General features: G+C 44.7%; 1 pseudogene; it reads right to left on the bottom strand.

Annotated features, from left to right (window-relative positions):
• Positions 1-398: 398 nt before the first annotated feature.
• On the bottom strand, positions 399-1,172 carry LOC126982168 (uncharacterized; annotated as a pseudogene).
• Positions 1,173-17,308: the final 16,136 nt, after the last annotated feature.

The following is a 17,308-nucleotide window of genomic DNA, read 5'->3' as shown; positions in this document are numbered from 1 at the left end:
AGTAATAGAGATTTACTGGTACGCATATTATGAAAGTTGTTGATTTTGAGGCGGAATAGTTGGATTTTTATAGAGTTGAACTCTAAACCTCGACTCGGACTCCATGTCCTTGGGTATTAGTTAGGTGTTTTCTCCCTCGTTGAATTGTGAACGATTTATATCTGAAGACAATATCTGTGACCTTGGCACCAGTGCATGGAAGCGATGCTGATTCACTCCCATGCCAGGGCTCTCAAGTTTTCGAAGGTTTTATCCACCAACTTTTGTGCTGTCTCCCGCGTGAGGATATCATTTGCATAAGTGAGGCTGTACATTAGGCAGCCATGGAGGGTATGGAACAGGTGGTACATCGGGTCGTTAAAGCAGGAGGTGACCCTAATGAGGTGCGTCAGCCGCACTTTCCGTCTGTACTAGCCTGTCTGCGTTGCCCATGTTAGCCGCGCCATAGTCAATCTCAGGGTATGGTCGCTCATCAAAAAGTTCATCTTTGTCCCTTCCTTGTAATTCCAGTGTTATCTTTATGACGTACATCACCGCTTCTTTCTCTTGGAGCATTTGACCAATTTTCTTATGTACGATTCTAGCGTATTCCCAGAAGTTGTCCCGCCACTTTGCTGGCGTAGAAACGATGTTCTGAGAGCCATCATGTGCACGCCCAAGGTCCCTGCCGTGTCGCCTGACCAGTAACGTCGCATACTGACGGTGTGCATCTCGTTAATATGGTACTCGTCCTGCTCAAGGCCTCCTCTCGTAGAAAGTCAACGAGACCCACGTTAAACACAGCCACCAGACCACTGTTCACGGTGACTTGCTTTTCTTGCATTTCTTTATGAATCTCTGGGTCGTTTCCTGTCCAGGTCCGCCAAAACAATCTGACACCTGAAGTTGGGGTCCATGGGCATCGGATAAACTCGAGGAATAAGTTTCTCTTCAGTCTTCAACTTCTTAATTTTATCCATCAGCAGCTTTAGTTGATTCTCGTCCTTTTCAAGATCAGCTTTCATGTCATTAAGTATGTCATCTGTCTCTCTCGGCGACCAGCCTCCCAAGCTGAACTGTGTCGTCGATTGCAGTGCCAGTGACCACGTTGTCCAAGATGTGAAGAAATGCGTCCGTAATGAACATGTTTGTGGTACCGTCAGCGATACCGTGGTGGTTAGCAAGCAGCATCAGACGGGTTTGAGGAAAGTCGGCATCCAGTTATGGTCGTACACTAGTGACAGTGTCGTCAAAATTCAGGACGCGTGCGCACCACAGTTTGCCATCAGTTGTGTTGAATTTGTGATGTATCAGCGATTCTATGGCCTGTGTCACGTCTGTTGTGTCCATCACCTGGGGAAAAGAAAATATTGGGTTGAAATGTGATGTTATTATTAAGATTATTATTATTATTATTATTATTATTTTTATTATTATTATTATTATTATTATTATTATTATTATTATTTAGACGGAAATGAAAAACATTATTGATATTTAAAGAACTACGATGAAGAGACTGAGTCTGGCACAAATCTTTTGTTTATTAAACTACCCTCATACGGTTTCTATTATTATTATTACGTTTATTAGTTCCTTTTTACGATTATTATTATTATTATTATATATTATTATTATTATTATTATTATCAATTCAATTCAATTTATTTATCCGGCACTTGTTCTTCATCTTGATCATCGGCGTCAAGTTGGTGCCCGTAGAATTTTATTTAAAGTTTTAAGAATAATCGGCATCCTTACAAAATGCTTTGTCAGATCCATTTATTTGGTATTTTGTGTATTCAACTTGTATATCTACAGTTCTATACCCTGAAGGAGGCTTTGATAGCTTATCATAATAATAATAATTAATAATAATAATAATGATAACTTATCTCCACTGTCTTTATGTTGTTCAATAATGAACATCTTAAAACAAACTGTACTATCCACTCGTACGCCGACGACTCCTCTGAATTTCTAAACACTTTTGACCGAAGACCGTCCCTACAGAGACTACAAGACTCTCGGATGAACGCTGCAGAACGTTTAACTGTTTGTCAAATAAAAAATCTTGCTCGTAACTTTATACGTATGTGACAAACATAATACAGTGTTTAAAGTGTTTAAAAGAGACTGAGCAGATTGACTATCAAGTCCTTGGCGTGAGAGAGAGAAATCGCGACTTGGGATCATTGCTTGGGTGATTTTTTAGGCCTTGGGATCATCGCGCCTCATTGGCCTGTTGTTAAGTTGTTCCTACATGCAGAGAAGTGACTCAATATTCCTGTAAAATCCTTTTGAGTTATAAGGTATCTGGTGATAGATATACATATTAGTTTAAAGACGTCTTTATCATACAATGTGTGGGTGTCAAACTGTTGAAGATAAACGTGACGACACATCAAACAAAATTTAGCAAGATGGCGCTCCTATAAAGACTTGCCTGCGCCATAACGGGCTGGGGCCGATCATCATTCCAGGCCAAGATAGCCTTCCAGGGCAAAAGGCAAAATGTAATAAAAACGTCGGAACTAAACGGAAGGGCAACATCCAGTGACTGAAACGAGAAATTTGATATCTGAAAGAACTGTAAAGGCTGGATTCTTTTCCTTCTTTTACTACCTTATACAAAGTGCCAGTCTGCAGTCCACACAATATCCTTAAAACTCGTCTGTTGTAAGATTTATTGGTATATTTATTAGTCGTAATGTGTAGTAATGCTACGTAGTCATTATGTAAACATTTGGCTTAGGAAGTACTTTCTCTCATCATGCTATTATTAAATTCAAGGCATATTTTCATTATTTGTTTGTAACAAATGGCCATAAGGAAGAACAGTTATATGAATATTATTTTTCATTTACATTCCATCATGCCTGCAGAGGCCGAGACACAGCAGGCTATGTTAAAACGGAATTTGATGCAGGTTAGAGCCAGTTTAACAATCGGCCAATGAGCGGCGCAGAAACCATTACTTAACCAATGATGCCAATTTAACGAGTAATAGAGATTTACTGGTACGCATATTATGAAAGTTGTTGATTTTGAGGAGGAATAGTTGAATTTTATAGAGTTGAACTCTAAACCTCGACTCGGACTCCATGTCCTTGGGTATTAGTTAGGTGTTTTCTCCCTCGTTGAATTTATATCTGAAGACAATATCTGTGACCTTGGCACCAGTGCATGGAAGCGATGCTGATTCACTCCCATGCCAGGGTTCTCAAGTTTTCGAAGGTTTTATCCACCAACTTTTGTGCTGTCTCCCGCGTGAGGATATCATTTGCATAAGTGACATTAGTACATTAGGCATGGAGGTATGGAACAGGTGGTACATCGGGTTAAAAAGCAGGAGGTGACCCTAATGAGGTGCGTCAGCCGCACTTGCCGCCCCCTCCGTCTGTACTAGCCTGTCTGCGTTGCCCATGTTAGCCGCGCCATAGTCAATCTCAGGGTATGGTCGCTCATCAAAAAGTCATCTTTGTCCCTTCCTTGTAATTCCAGTTATGTTATCTTTATGACGTACATCACCGCTTCTTTCTCTTGGAGCATTTGACCAATTTTCTTATGTACGATTCTAGCGTATTCCCAGAAGTTGTCCCGCCACTTTGCTGGATTCGAAACGATGTTCTGGATAGCCATCATGTGCACGCCCAAGGTCCCTGCCGTGTCGCCTGACCAGTAACGTCGCATACTGACGGTGTGCATCTCGTTAATATGGTACTCGTTCTGCTCAAGGCCTCCCTCTCGTAGAAAGTCAACGAGACCCACGTTGAACACAGCCACCAGACCACTGTTCACGGTGACTTGCTCTTTCTTCTCTGTCTGTTTCTCTGTCCAGGTCCGCCAAAACAATCTGACACCTGAAGTTGGGGTCCATGGGCATCGGATAAACTCGAGGAATAAGTTTCTCTTCAGTCTTCAACTTCTTAATTTTATCCATCAGCAGCTTTAGGTGATTCGTCCTTTTCAAGATCAGCTTCCTGGCATTAAGGCATGGCATCTGTCTCCTCTCCGGCGACCAGCCTCCCAAGCTGAACTGTGTCGTCGATTGCAGTGCCAGTGACCACGTTGTCCAAGATGTGAAGAAATGCGTCCGTAATGAAAATGTTTGTGGTACCGTCAGCGATACCGTGGTGGTTAGCAAGCAGCATCAGACGGGTGAGGAAAGTCGGCATCCAGTTCTGGTCGTACACTAGGGACAGTGGCGTCACAAGGCAGGACGGGCGCACCACAGTGGGCCATCAGTGGTGGGGAATTTGTGATGTAGCAGCGATTCTATGGCCTGGGTCAGTTTTTGTGTCCATCACCTGGGGAAAAGGAAAATATTGGGTTGAAATGTGATGTTTTAGTTAAGAAAGAGACGGCGAGGGTTAATAAAATATGAAGTATAGTCTGTGACGCGCCATTTCGACGGAAATGAAAACATTATTGATATTTAAAGAACTACGATGAAGAGACTGAGTCTGGCACAAATCTTTGCTACCCTCATACGGTTTCTATCCTTCTCACTGTACGTTTACCTCCAGTTCCTTTTCTGCACGATATATCTCTCTGTGTGCCATTGTTCTTCCCGTATCAATTCAATTCAATTTATTTATCCGGCACTTGTTCTTCATCTTGATCATCGGCGTCAAGTTGGTGCCCTTAGAATTTTTTTTAATGATTTTAAAAATAATTTATCATCCCTTTGTCAGATCCATTTATTTGGTATTTTGTGATATGATTGTTGTATCTACAGTTTCTATACCCTGAAGGATAGCTTAATAATAATAATAATAATAATATAATAATAATAATAATAATAATACTGTCTTTATGTTGTTCAATAATGAACATCTTAAAACAAACTGTACTATCCACTGTACGCCGATGACTCCACTCTGAATTTCTAAACACTTTTTGACCGAAGACCGTCCCTACAGAGACTACAAGACTCTCGGATGAACGCTGCAGAACGCTTAACCTCAGACCTTGCTATCATTTGTGAATTGGGCAGGAAGAACTTAGTACCCTTTAATTCCTCAACAACTCAGTTTCTTCACCTGTCAACTCGACACAATCTTCCAAACACCTATCAACTTTTCTTCGACAACACACAGCTGTCCCCTTCTACAATAAATATTCTCGGTCTGTCCTTAACTCAAAAAAAATAACTGGAAACTCCTCTCTTGCTAAATCAGCTTACTCGAGGTTGGGCATCCTGTATCGTATCTGCTAGTTATAGTTATATTCCCCTCACAGATGATGTCCATATACAGGGACTGTGTCCGCCCTTGAATGGAATGTGCATCTCATATGTGTGGGTGGGGAGGGGGTGGGGGTAGCTAACACGCAGCTCTGCTAGGTCGAGTTGTTTTGCATCACTTTCTATCTCATATCGATATTTCCATTTTGATTGCTCTTTTGGACTTGCTATAGTCGATCGACTCTAACTTAAGCCCTGTGGCTTGGCCCGGGGAAACCCCCATTGTTTACACATCTAGCGATGACCTGCACATATCGATCTGTTAGTCACTGTTAGTCTGTACGTTATACATTATATATATATATATATATATATATATATATATATATATATATATATATATATATATATATATATATATATATATATATATATATATATAATACAACTGCATGGTGTTATGAATTGCTTGGGATTTGAGGGAAAAACTACTACTCTATAAACCTTTCAGTTTACTTGGCAACGTGGCTTATTAGATGGTGCCGCACCATTCACCCTTCCGCCACCACGGAAGACTCACGTCTCTCACTCTCGCGTCCTGCACAGCCAAGCAAAATATATTATACATATCGTAAATAAGAGGGAGAGAGAGGGTGATGGTAGCGAGCTCCTCCGAGGAGAGTGATGGGGTTATGGGCAGTAGCGCGGGTCAGGGAGCCGTGCCTAAAGGCTCAGGTTAGATTCCGTAGAATATAACTGCATGCTAACCTCCCCAGCGACCCAGACCACGACTATCTACTCTTGCTCTATCGTATTCTGTCCAAATTCCTTTTGCAAGAGTTAACCAACATCTTCTTTATTTTACTCCTTCCGCTGGTAAACTCTGGAACAACCTTCCTTGTCTCTATTTCCTCCTGCCTACCATATGGCCTCTTTCAAGAAGAGAAGAGCATCTTTTCCCGAAAATGGACCTCTCTTTTGACCTTTTATTCTGTTTCCTTTTATCGGAGCAGCGTCTAGATGGCTTTTAGTTTTATTGCCTTAGCTGTCTTTGCTGTAAATAAATCAAACTGGAATATTAGTGGCAAATCAAACTTCCTATAGGAATATTAGTGCAACGTTAATACTGTAGTGGGCAACGTTAATACTGTAGTGGGCAACGTTAATCCTGCAGTGGGCAACGTTAATACTGTAGCGTCAGCAGTTTGTCTTCGTTGCCTCTTGTGGCCTCTCAGGCCAGTTCACGCCCGTCTTATATATACTTTTGACGTACTCGCTCGCATTATGGTTGTCCCAAAGAATATACGGACTTAAATTTATTCAGTGGTTGTTTATCCCATCACTGCAAACACAGACATGCTGAACAACATGGCGCAGTGAGTAGGATCTTTGGAAAAAAAGTGACAATAAATATACGTAGCCGGTTGGCGCCACTGCTCTGTCCCTGCCCGCGTTCCCGTCGTGACCCCACTGAAGCCTCTCCAGGCCTTACCAGTAACAGTGTTGCGTTGTGTGGTGCCTCCTGCAAGCCTCAGGGTTTTGGAGGTTGTCACTAAGCATTAGTTATCGTTTCCTGTTAAGATGACTAGATAACCCCAAGCCGCTGCCTCGTTAGCTCCGCTTACCTTTGTGGAGCTATTTACAATTTTCATGCGGTCCATAGCTAATGAAACGCCGCCACTGTATATCATCAAATAACGCAGTATAAGTGAAACCTATATGGGCAGCCGCGGTTATCGAGAACAGATTCCGTGGTGGCGTAACTGTCACCTTGCCCGCCACCCCTACCGCAGCCTTGCTCGCCGGGTCTAGGACATCTGGCCGCGGCCACCTGGCCGCAGACCGCGGGAAACTGGCCGCGGCCCGCTGACCGCCAAATTTAGCAATAAGACTAGTCGCCACGGTCCAATTCGCCGCCATATGGAACTTTTTGATATTGATGGATACAATTGTGTTTGATAAAACAAGAGGGATAAAATTTCTTTATGGAGTGCTTTATTGGAATATAGAAATATAAGATACTTATGCAAAAATGCTAAAATTTCAAAATTACTTTATTAATTAAGTAAACGAGAAAAATATAAGATGCAACTGCAAAAATCTACGAAAAGTTATTGGCAAGTCCCTAAGATATTCAACATAATTTCGACCCTCAAGTTCACTGACAATTGCTTTGATTCTCTCATCTACTTATCTGTATTTCTTCAACTTGACAGGTGGATCTTGCCCTGTGATCAGCTGCTCGGAATATAGGTCTCTTCCACGTTGGACTTTTTTCAAACAATCAGTAAATCTCCAAACAGTAGGATGTTGCATTCTAAGTTCATTTTGCAGTCTTCCATGAGCATCTTCTGCGTTATCTTTTGTCCTGTCTTCGTCATTTAAGGAGAGTTCATAAACGTTCCACATTTCCTGTGGAAAAAGTAGAGCACGTCTGCCATTACCCCTTCTTTTCTTCTGCCAACACAGGTGTCCTCAAGCCAATCATGAAGCACTTGAAGTTCATCTGGTGGCTTCAGTTACATAACAAAATTTAATGCCAGGGCCTGTTCTTTTTCTTTCCTACCTCTCCCAACACACAGTCGTTTTCATCACAACTATCATAGAGCTGTCACAGACTTATCGAGGTCACCTCCCGATTGTTTTTAATAAAAATAAAAATGCGGGTTAACGGAGGAAGTTAATGGGTCCTTTAAGGGTTGCCAAATATCATAATGATTAAAAATTAAGAAAGTCGTATCTTATAAATCCGACCTCAGTCAGTCATTAAGAGATTCGTGTCTTATTAACACAATCACATATGTGTCTGCGGCGGTCAGTTGGCCGCGGCGAATCGGTCGGCGGCTAGGTGGCCGCGGCCAGTTGCCCCAGTCCCTTGCCCGCCAACTTACCAAACCGTCACCGAATCTTCGTCTTCCCGTGAACTACCACTCCCTCCTTCCTTGGTCTTTGTCCCGCCAGCGATGGACACTACCTAAGCTCTTGCAGTGGATGGACGACAAGGAGACCCAGGGCCGCGAGGAAAAGAGGTTACGTACTAAGGAAGAGGCAGCACAATACCGCGAGGAAGAGCGGGTTCGTCCAGAAGAGGAGGAAGCGCAACCCCGCCTTCTCCCGTGTCGGGAGGAAGACTCAACTTTTGGAGGCATTGCTTGCAAGTGTCTTGCTGAAACGCTCCTCCTTCCCTTCTCATAATACCACCAAGCCAGAGAAGAGGCATACGCCACAGCATGGCGCCACTGATTCAGCATTGGGGGCATATGTCAAGGCCTTTGTCAACCCCCCACAACCCCCCACGTGACGGGACGTTCCTATGCATCCGTAAGTTGAGGCGTCGATGGGAGGATTACGCCACCATGGTCGACCTGGCGAGAATTGTCCTGTTAATGGCGTGCTTGTCGTCAGAAACACAGCGGATTCTAGAGTACACGCTTCAGGTTCCTTCCCGATTCATCACGTCCTGTGGAAGAGGTGCTCGACCTTCTGCAGAAGCACGTTAGGGATCGGAGCTAGGAAGCCCTCCGTCGACGCACCTTCTCCAACTGTAACATACCGAGAGTTAGGGCTTCGACGACTTCCTTGCACGTCTAAAGAGTCTGTCGGAGTAGACTGACGTGCGTGCATAACAGAATGCACGCTGCAAGAAGACCTGGATGACGCCCATGCCGGAACGGAACGGACAGTTGTTGCAGCGACTCATTTCCATTGACGCTTGCTGCACGCTTCAGGAAGCAGTGACGGTGCGTTGGTCTTGTGATGCCACCAAGTCTGCGACCATACGGGCCCCGCCCGCCTCCTGCTCTTTGAGGACTCGCACAGTACAAGAGGGGAAAAAAGCGGCCCATACGACGGTTGCTGACGCACACACTACCACACTCCGACCCAACACTGCATACAGGAGCTGTGCCGCGCAGCACGGGCATAAGCAGTAACGGTAAGCTCTGAGGGGCTTGAACCCTCGCCCGGGCTGTATGCCAAAGGCTGGCCCGCATAAGCTATTCCGTTGCAGTGACCTGCTATGGGTGTGGTCGCAAAGAGCACAGGTTCCACATCATCAAATGCCCTGCAAAAGGGTCTCAGTGCAACGTTTGTCGTCACTTCGGGCACTACGAAAGGTTCAGCAACCAACACAAGCCCATGCATCCACTCCTTGGAGTAGGTAGGAAGACACCTACCGAACGGGCGCAAGCCACTCCCGGTGAGGTATATATGGGAAGTGAGGAGGGTGCTGAAGCCCTCCAAAGACCCTTCCCATTACCTCACTAACCGTTTCCCTATTATCTCATCTACACGAGAGAGTAGTTCAGCATGCTCTTTAAAGACAGATCCTCTTCTATCCACACCACACTACATTCATACAACACACACCTTTTCCCAAAATTCAAAATTCAAAATGGCTTTCAACAACAGTGCCTCGGAATCCCCGCTGGGGGGTGGGGGGGGCACAAATTCCCCCAGGGAGGACTACCCTTCCGGCCGCCGATCTGAGAGGTGCCTTGATAACTCCTCGAGCCTTTTTCTTCTCAATTTCTGCAACATTCGCGGTCTTCGTTCTAATTTTCATTCTGTGAAACACCATCTCTCCTCCTCTAAACCTCACCTTCTCTTCCTCCCCGAGACACAGGTTTCTGAAGCTACTGACAGCAATCTCTATTCTGTTCCCTCCTACTATCTCTATCCTAAATTTGAATCCAAAGCTGGATGTTGCGTCTACGTGCGCAACGACATCACTTGTTCTCGTGCCCACGACCTATCAAAGCAGATACTAGTATCTGGCACGCCGGCACCAGAGTGTGTGAGTCGAGGGGCGGAGCGCCTTGGTGACTCCACAGTGAGCCGCACCGAGGCCACTTCACCTCCACCAAGCCCAACCAGGTCGGAACTGCTTGTTCTCCACAACTACATTTGTGGCGGTGGCGGGTCCCCCGATGAAAATCCACCTGCATGATGACGCAGTCATTTGCGATACACACTCCTCGGCTTATCCTCTCGCCTTCAGGAAGCCGCCATGAAAGAACTGGGTTATATGAAGCGCTGACTGCTACAAGAGGCCAAGCGCCAAAAGTAAACAAACGAGAAAACTGCATGTAAAGGTAATGACACTGCGTGCGTCGGTCGTTCACCATCGCTTTACCTGTCTCGTGTGTCCTGAACAGAGTATATGCAACTATGTGTTATATTTCGTTAGAGACTACATTTTCTTGGCTTTTACATGATATACATTGATTTCGTAATGTTGAATAACAAAAGAGTTATAAAATGATGAATAATGCAGTGTGTTAAGCAGGAACAATTTTCGGATTTTGAAAGTTTCACATGGCCCAGTAATTACTACCTTGGAAAAAACAATCAATTGATAGACAGCATCTCTTAATAGTTCATTTAGGACAGGTCTTAGACTCCTAAGTAAAAGATTAACTGTACGTATGTTCGTTGAATGACAATAAATTTTAGTCCTCCCCGCAGGCGCCACCCTATCCGCGGGAGGGAGGGACGACGCGTAACGCTGCCAGGCGTACGATAGCTCCTCCTTGTGTTACCTTCCACTACACTTCTTCCCCGTTCGTCTCTCTCTCTCTCAGAATGCATAGGCACTTACTATTATCACATTATTTATTTATTTGTTTTCATTTCACTCTATATTGTAACCTACTCATTTTCATTCCCCTTCGTCTCTCTCTCTCTCTCTCTCTCTCTCTCTCTCTCTCTCTCTCTCTCTCTCTCTCTCTCTCTCTCTCTCTCTCTCTCTCCTAGTAGTCCCTTAGAATGCTTAGGTAATTAACATTACCACATTTTTATGAATTTTACTAATAAAAAAAAAATCATTATACCGAATAACTCCTACTATTGTCATAAATCTTACTGGTCAACCACCACATTTCAAACTCTTGGGCAGTGTTTTCGTTGTGTCCTCACAAGTGAAGTATTTTTCAAACAACCATAAAAATACACGTCGTAAAAGTTTCTCTTGATGGTCATCCTTATAGTACACAATTTACTGTGAAACTGGCAGATAGACTGTGATGTTGATTGACGGACTGTGAGGTTGACAGCCGTGCACTGTATGATTGACAGACGGACTGTGAGGCTAATTGGCACTGTAATGTTGACAGACAGTGGGAGATTGACACCGAGATTGATTGGCACTGTAAGGTTGACATTGTGAGAATGGTTGGCACTGTGAAGATAATACTGAGAAGTCGAGACACTGTGAGGTTGATTGGGACTGTAAAGTTGAAAAACTGTGAGGTTCATTGGCACTGTGAGATTGACATTGTGAGAATGGTTGGCACTGTGAGGATAATACTGAGAAGTCGAGACACTGTGAGGTTGATTGGGACTGTAAAGTTGAAAAACTGTGAGGTTCATTGGCACTGTGAGAGTGAACACAGTGTGTGAGGTTGACAGACAAAGTGAGGTTGAGAGACACTGTCAGGTTGACAAACAGTAAGGTTGACACACTGTGTGGTTGAATGAAACTGTGAGGTTGACAGACACTGTGTGGTTGACAGACACTGAGATTGAGAGACCCTGTGAGGTTGAGACAGTGAGGTTAAGACACTATGAGGTTGAATGACACTCTGAAGTTGACAGGCACTGTGAGGTTGAATGACACTGTGATGTTGACAGACAATGAGATTGACACACTGAGGTTGAACGTCACTGATGTTGACATAAACTGAGGTTAACAGACACAGTGAGGTTGACGATCTGAGATTAACACTGTTAGGTTGAATGAGTGAGGTTGACAATGTGAAGTTGACAGACACTGAGGTTGGAAGGCACAGTAAGGTTGACAATCTGAGGTCGACACTGTTACGTTGAATGACACAGTGAGGTTCAGATACTGCGGTTGACAATATGAGGTTGAAACTTTGAGGTTGACAGATAATGAGGTTGACAGACACTGTGTGGTTGATAGACACTGTGAGATTGACACACTGAGGTTGAGAGACACTGTGAGGTTGACAAACTATGAGGCTGAATGATACTTTGTGGATGACTGGCACTGTGAGGTTGACAAACTGTGAGGCTGAATGATACTTTGAGGGATGACAGACACTGTGAGATTGACAAATTGTGAGGCTGAATGATACTTTGTGAATGACAGACACTGTGAAGTTGAATGACACCGTGATGTCGACACGCTATGAGGTTGACAGACAATATGAGTATGAATGACACTGTGAGGTTGACATACACTGTGAGGTTGAATGACACAGTGAGACTGAATGACACTGTGAGATTGAATGACACCGTGATGTCGAGACGCTCTGAGGTATACATGACAATATGAGTATGAATGATACTGTGAGGTTGAATGACACTGTGAAATTGAATGACACCGTGATGTCGACACGCTGTGAGGTATACATGACAATATGAGTATGAAGGACACTGTGAGGTTGAATGACACTGTGAGGGTTCAGGCACTGTGAGGTTGACAGACACCGAGGTTGACACACTGTGAGGTTAAATGAAACTCTGAGGTTGAATAACATTGTGAGTTTGACAGACACCGTGAGGTTGAATGACACCGTGAGGTTGACAGACACTGTGATGTTGACAGACACTGTGATGTTGAGACACTGTGAGGTTGACAGACACTGTGATGTTGACAGACACTGTGATGTTGAGACACTGTGAGGTTGACAGACACTGTGATGTTGAGACACTGTGAGGTTGACAGACACTGTGATGTTGACAGACACTGTTATGTTGAGACAATGTGAGGTTGACAGACAATGTGAAGTTGAATGACATCATGAGGTTGACATACACTGTGAGGTTGATATACACTGTGAGGTTGACAGACACTGTTGACAGACACTGTGAGGTTGAATGACACCGTGAAGTTGAATGACATTGTGAGGTTGACAGACACTGTGATGTTGACAGACACTGTAAGGTTGACAGACACTGTGAGGCTGAATGACACTGTGAGGTTGACAGACACTGTGATGTTGACAGACACTGTGAGGTTGACAGACACTGAAGTTGACAGACACTGTGAAGTTGACAGACACTGTGATGTTGACAGCCCCTGTAAAGTTGACAGACACTGTGAATTTGAATGACACTGTGAGAGTTCAGACATTGTGAGGTTGAATGACATCGTGATGTTGACAGATAATGTGAGGTTAAATCACTTTGAGGCTGAATGACTGTGAGGTTGACAGGCACTGTGGGGTTGACACTGAGGTTGACATTGTATGGTTGACACTGAGGTTGATAGGTACTCTGAAGTTGCAGCATTGTGAGGTTGAAACTTGAGACACTTTGAGATTGACACACTTTGAAGTTGACACACTTTGAGGTTGACACTCTTTGAGGTTGACACACTTTGAGGTTGACACACTTGAGGTTGATGCACTTGAGGTTGAATGACACGCTGTGAGGTTGATACTGAGGTGAGAGACACTTTAATGTTGACACTCTCAGGTTGAAACCTACTACGAGGTTAACACTGAAGTTGTAGATACTGTGAGGTTGAAAGACACTCTGAGGTTGACAGACTGTAAGGTCGAAGGACACTGTAAGGTTGATTAGCACTGTGAGGTAAAAAGACACAGTAAGATTGATTCACACTGTAAGGTCGGAAGACACTGTATGGTTGATTGGCGTTGTGAGGTTGACAGACTAAGGTTGACACTGTAAGGTTGATTGGCACTGTGAAGTAGACACCCACTATAAGGTTGATTGGCACTGTGAGGTCGAAAGATGCTATGAGGTTGATAAAGTGAGGTTGATTGATATTATGAAGTTGACAGACACTGTGAGGTTTGAGACACTGTGAGGTTGATTGACACAATGAGGTTGACAATGTGAGGTTGACTGACACTGTGAAATTAACACACTGTGAGGTTGACAGAATATGAGTTTGATACAGTGAGGCTGACAGATACTTGAAGTTGATTGACACCATGAGCGTGTTAGGTTGGCAGACACACTAACTCAAGACTGGCCGTAGAATGGAGTTGAGACGTTGACACCTGACACACTGGATGATGTAGTAGAATGAATGCCCCTGAGCACCTGATGTCAAGGTCGTGACTTTTTATTACGTCTAGGCTGACGCAAAAGTAGCATGGTGGTGTCCGTGCCCGAAATGGAAGGTCTTCGGCTGAATTTGTGTTTTCTCGGACCCATTTACAGTTAATTTACTCGAAACATGGAATGACTGGTCATCGATGAATATTAGCATGTGATAAAATTCAATGTGACTATGTTGAATGTAGTCTGCCAATGACAATTTATAATTAATACATTGCATATTAGCATAATACATAGGTATTTGTCACATGCAGCCCTATTATGACACGCCCATTGTACCCTCTCTCTTCCTCCCCTCCCTCCCTCCTTCCCACCATGACTTCCTTCACTTACGTAACCTTGCCCCTCTCTCTCTCTCTCTCTCTCTCTCTCTCTCTCTCTCTCTCCTTCTTCTTCTTCTTCTTCTTCTTCTTATATTCATTGATAATGTTGTGCTGGAAGCTTCCCCCGGCGTCCATGGGGCTCTAGAAGGGTCCGGGAAGAGCGAGCAGGGGGGCGGGAAGTGTTGCCAACTCGCACATACTTTTGCTACATGTTCTTGTATGATCTAAAATATACTGTAACATTCTAGACTGTACTGTTCTGGATATATATAGGAGAAGAGGGCGAGAGGAGTCCAGTCCGAGTCATAGTAAGCTAGTGGCCAGTGAAGAGTCAAGAGTGAAGTGAAGTGAAGGGTAGGCGGTGGCCGAACTGGTAGCGTACTGGACCCACATTCGCCGCGTGATGGACGACGCGGGTTCGAATCCTCACGCTACCACTCGGATTTTTCAGTCACCGCCGAGTGGCTTAAAACTACCCACATGCTGTCCTGAAGACCACCCATCAACCCGGACTCTAGAGGAAGCCGTCCAAGCGAATCAAGAACGAATTCCGGGGGGCAGCATGAGCCAATGCAAGATGGCGCCACTATAAACACTCGCCTGCGCCAGAACGGGCTGGGCCGACCATCAGGCCCCACCTGGAAGAAGCCTTGGGCCGACCATCAGGCCCCACCGGGAAGATGCCTACCGGCGCAATAGGCAACAACGTAAAAAAAAAAAAAAAAACTACTAAGGAAGAATATTAAACTACAAAAGTTGTGCAAAGTGTTTACATATCTCCCTCCCACGGAGTCTAGTGACGGCGACACGGAACCCAAGTAATACGTCCGGCATAACAATAATTTGCACTGGATGGACGGGTGACACTTTTTTTCTAGCGCCGCTGCATTCATAATTAACAAACGAAAACCCTAATGCATATTCCCAACAACAACACACGTAAAATTGCAGAAAACTAAGCAAACAAAATAAAAATGATGAGTGCCCGACACACGACGTGTTGGTGCTTCCCCGTCCCCCCCTCCCCCACCCCCTCCGCCAGGGCCCCTCCCCCACCCCCTCCGCCAGGGCCCCTCCCCCACCCCCACCATCGCCGCCGCGCGCCATGTTTGCCGGGGTTAGCTTCTGGCCGGCGACTGAAATGTTCGTATAAATGTCTTTGTGTTTTCAATAAGTGGATATTTATCTGCATTTTAAGGACACTATCGTGTTCATGAGAGATTTTCCTACGAATTGCAATGTAGATTTCAGCTTTCAATGAACCAACTTTCGAATAAAGCGAGCAAAAGTAAAACATGTTATAAACATTTTTTAACATCGTCACAGTTCAACTCATCGTAAAACCATTTTCTATTTTGATTTGTCAAGTTTTTACACTACTTCTTGATTCTACAGTTACTGCTGAGTCTGATGGTGTCAACCGAAACTGACTATCTCGTATATGAAGTTAGCTATGGCATGTAATATAGAAACGTCTCATTCAATCATGCAAGATGTAGCCTGTCATCAGTGTGCAGCCAATCAGCTGCGACCTTGGCCTTGGCGCCAGCAATGCCGTACGAAAGTTTGGGCTGGCTGGTGAGGCACGTATTGCTAGATAAACCTTACGTATCAGAGTCCCTCCAATAAAGTTCCTTTATACTGCCAGTTAAAGAAACTTTCATGTATATGATGATAATTTTGGGTTAACAATAGTGTATACTAATGTTTTGTGCTAGAATTAACCACGATTATCAACAACTGCCTCTTCAAACGTGTGATATTTACTGAATGAGACGGTGATGGCAATGACATGGTTGATGAGCTACACACTACTATGATTAATCAACGTTTGCTGCACGCACAGCAGAGCTACGATCATATTACTGTTGTTTCTAAGAAGAAGGGGAAATTATAGAGCTAAGTACACTATTAACTCAATTTCACGGTAGTTGGCGCTTGGCCCCTTGTCGCACGCAGCCACTCATATGATGGCTCAATGCATCATCGCCCCCGCTGGCGACGACTCATTCCCTTGGTGTCACCAAATGGCTGAGGCCAGGCTTAACGGTGGGGTACGCATCGCCGCCGACCTGTCTAAACTCAAAAGCCATGTGTCCCATCTAGCTCACCTTTCACCCACACCCTTTACATCCATAAAGAGTATGGAACCGAGTGCATGGTTTTCATTATGGTCGACACCCTTTGGAGGAACTGGCAAATTCTGCTGGCAGAGAAAGACCAGTCACTCACCACCTGTATGAAGCCTTTCGGACGCTTTCCCTATTGCCGTGGCCCCATGGGTTTTGTGGCCACGGACCACGCCTTCTATTTACGAAGAGACACGACACTGAGAGGCTTGACCAACTGCATGAAGGTAGTAGACAACCTGCTGCTCTCCGACAAAGGCTATCTCACGCACCTCCACCACAACGACGAGGGGATGATATCGCTGCCGATCCGGAGAGGCAACTTTGCCACACTTGCAACCCCACTGATCTTAGGTCGTTTATGGGCTTGATGAACCAGATGGCCGCCGCTTTACCGCTCCCTCCCTGATTAGCCAGAAGAGGACATTCACATGGACTCTTGACCACAATCGGGCCTTTCATAAGGTGAATGAGGCTCTGTCAAGTCCACCTTCTCTCGCTAAGTTACACCCAGTACTCCCCACAATCATGCAGATGGATGCCTCACGCCAGTGCAGTGTTTGTTACGCCCTCCTGCAGGACCAAGGCGGAGGAAATCTCCGGCTGGTCCAGCGCGACTCGCGTTTTCTTACTGA

This window comes from Eriocheir sinensis, chromosome 4, assembly GCF_024679095.1.
Source record: "Eriocheir sinensis breed Jianghai 21 chromosome 4, ASM2467909v1, whole genome shotgun sequence".
In the NCBI taxonomy this organism is placed as follows: Eukaryota; Metazoa; Arthropoda; class Malacostraca; order Decapoda; family Varunidae; genus Eriocheir; species Eriocheir sinensis.
This window is presented reverse-complemented; position numbering and strand designations above follow the sequence as displayed.